We start from the raw sequence: 3,615 nt of genomic DNA on the forward strand, positions 1-3,615 counted from the left end.
TAGATATATTTTTTAGATGGAAAAATGCAGTTTTACAGATACTATCCACGTGACTTTCAAATGAAAGATTGCTATCAAAGAGCACACACACACAAACACACACAGGTTCATAACTGATGATGAGGGCTTGACAGAGCAGCAATCAAGTGTTAGACAGTATTCTAGGTAAAACCGGGGTTTTTGCCTTGCGACGTCAGAGTGTGCGCCGTTATCCGCTGTGTTTGGCGTCAGATTGTGCGCCGCTGACTGCTCTTGACAGCGCTTGATAGTGTATTTTTGCGTTTTCATGTAGACGGAGATTTTTTTTAAACCGAGCATGTGTGGACGGGATTTTTTTTTAAACGCAAGAGGAAAAACTCCTTATTGAGGTTATAAAAATACCCGAGTCCGTGTGGACTAGGCCTCAGGCAGAAGGAGGTGAGACACAAAAAGTCCAAACTAACAGAACTGTGAAACAGTCCCTACGGGTTTGGAACAACCGGGGAGTAAATAATGGCGAATGATTTTTTGGGTGGTTATCCCTTTAATGCAAAAGCTAACCAGAAGTAACAAACAAACAATATTTTGACAGCATTTATTGATCTTGATTAATGTTCATGTCTACATACTAATACATTTTTAACATTTCAAGTTTATTTAAATTAGATAAAGTGTAATGAACAAACATAAAATAGCAATGAACAATAGTATATTTAAAAAAAACCATACTATTATTGTCACGCTGTGGTTGACGCAGGAATGAAAAAAGCAGGATTTAAGAGTGCAGCAGTCTTTTATTAATCCCAAATATCAAAATAACAAAATACTCAGGATACTTGAAACCCTCAACACAAGAACAGAACAACCACAATTAAACTGATGAGAACGGACAACCAAGGCTACTGTAATGAATAAACTTCGGAAGCAAGTTCAAGTACACAGTTTATTGAAAGATAAATGACTCAGTCCAAAGGGCAACAGGCTAGTGATGCAGGAACTCGATGGTCAGATGTAACAGGTGCATGAGGTGAAGAGAGGTGACGATCAACGAGACGAATCCAGAACATCCACAGAAAACAGACAGGAACAATGAAGGATAACTCAAATGAACGAGGGATAAGACACCGGACACCAACAACCAACGATCTGACAATGGAGATGAGAAGTTGATGAGATTATATACACAGGAATGGATAGACTGCAGCTGGTGAAGAGGTAATGAGTGATTGCTGAACGAGCGCTGATGAGCGGCCACGCCCCTCTAATCAGCACACACACATACAACAACAGAAACACGAGACAAGAAGACATAGGATTTACCAACCGCGACAGCTACAAACTGAGGGATATAAGTACAAAGGATAATCACCTAAAGATACGAGAAACAGGCGCAGATTGTAAACAAACAATGAGTAACCAAGGAAACAAAAGCAAACAAAGGAAAGAGAACAGGAAATACTAAAAAAACAACTCAAAATCCAACTCAAACACAGACTAAACGTGACAATTATGCTGTAAAATGTACAGTTGTAATCGAGTTGATTCAACCCCCATTGCAAGGTTTATTGTCAAAATTGCAATGAACAAATCAAACAAAAGTAATTTAAATAGCTCAACACAACAAATGTTTTAAGTGGTTTCCCCAAATTCAACTGAAAATGCTACTTTTAATGACTTTCTAAGTCTCAAAATTATTCAATCCCCTGAATAGAATGTTGAAAAACAAAACAGGTGTGGTCTCACTAATCAAGGGCTTCATTAGTTGCACCAGGGTGTACTTGAGCTGACACATGAAATATCTGAACTGGCGAGGTTTGTTGAGTGTCACGTTTGACTGCTATTAGAAATATAGCTAAGTCAAAAGAAGGGTCCAAAGAGTGAAGAGAAAATATCATTGTGCTTCACAAACAAGGAACGGGATACAAAAAGATAGCGAAGGCACTAAATGTTCCTCGAGACTCCGCTGGAAGCATAGATCGCAAGTTCAAAGTTAAAGGAACAGTGGTTACACTCCCTGGCTAGGGCAGAAAAAGGAAGCTATCAATGGTTCAGGAAAACCATCGAGTGACCCCTTTGCTGGCAAAAAGACTTGCTGGCAACACAAGGTTTCAGCTGCACAGTAAGGCTCGTACTAAACGCATGCCAGAGCTCCAAGACTACACCACTACTGACACAAAAGCTCAAGAAAAGTGCTCAAAATCATATAAATATGCCACAGAAGTTTTGGGATTCTGTTCTGTGGAGTGATGAAACAAAACTGGATCTTTTCGGCCCTCTGGATCAGCGGTGTGTCTGGAGGAAGAAGAATGAAGCATAAGCTGAAAAGAACACTGTCTACAGTTCAGCATGGTGGGGCTCGTAATGCTTAAGATGACTTGTTCAGAGCAGTTGGTAAAACATGTTTGGTCTTTTTTGAATTTATAGACTTTCATAAAGGCCTCACAAAGCCTATTCATATTTGACTGGGCGATATGATTGTGATAAGTCAACCCACGGTTATGTGCTGGATGGATAATTGCATCATTCTCTTTTAATCAAAGCAATATAATTTCCCATTTTTCCAATTACGGTTAAGCTTCGGGGATTCAAAACAGGTTCTCTGATATTATTAATAGCAACATATAGATGTCTCTGTGGAAACTGAGCCATACTATATATGTATACGAAAAGTAATCGGAGTGAGTCATGATGTGCCCACTCACATTCAACACATGATGTTCAAGGGACATTCATGCTTCATTTCAGATTAACGAGTTACTTCTGTGTGTTTAATTTGGCCAGTGACACAGTCAAGTGCATCTGGGTGGAAACCAAAAACACTTAACATCCAGTTCAAAGAAAAAATGGGTTTAACAACTTAAGGACATTGTGACCAATGAAGGCAAAACAATATCAGGGTTAAAGTGCCACATCAGCTGTTGTTCTTGAGAAGGTAGAACTTTAATTCACACAACATGTGGCCAAAGTCTGTGGGTTATCTGATCCATGAAACTGGGATGTGAATTCAGAGAACCATGAAATAACCAAAAAAATTTCATCGAACAGAATAGCAGTCTGAGTGAACCCGATATACTCCCGACAGACGCCCAGAGATCATGCCGATGCAACTTGTGTTCCAGATATTCCTATAACTGGATAAGCTTTTCACTAAATAATGTTTTGTTAACAAAGTTCAGGAGGAGCACGTTCAAATAATTGATCCAATTATTACATCATTCCAACCAGCTGTCGATAATCAGTAATCAACAGGTCTATCCAATCAGCATGAGTGGAGACCTATATATACTCATTTGACTCACCAATTTCCTCGACAGTTTTTCAGCATTGGGTCCTATGAAACTGCCACAATGTCAGAGATTCAGCTTTTCCCGTCTGATGACGAGTCTCTTCTTTCCATGGATTCTACACCTCAGTCCACCAATGTCAGGAGCACCCGCGCTCCACCACACATCGTTGAGGAATCCCAAGCACTCATCAGCGCAGATGTCCATTTATCTAGGAGATTAACAAAAGCCCAGTTGTACGACTTGTATGTCTCCCTTCAACCAACCTTTCCATATCCAAAATAAACTTCTATCCAAGATCGGCAACAATGCGAGCACGATTCGCAAAACCCCTTCTTCGCGCTCTCAAAAA

The sequence above is a fragment of the Siphateles boraxobius genome, unplaced genomic scaffold, assembly GCF_051911475.1.
Source record: "Siphateles boraxobius isolate OS27281-9 unplaced genomic scaffold, OSU_SipBor_1 166, whole genome shotgun sequence".
Lineage (NCBI taxonomy): Eukaryota > Metazoa > Chordata > Actinopteri > Cypriniformes > Leuciscidae > Siphateles > Siphateles boraxobius.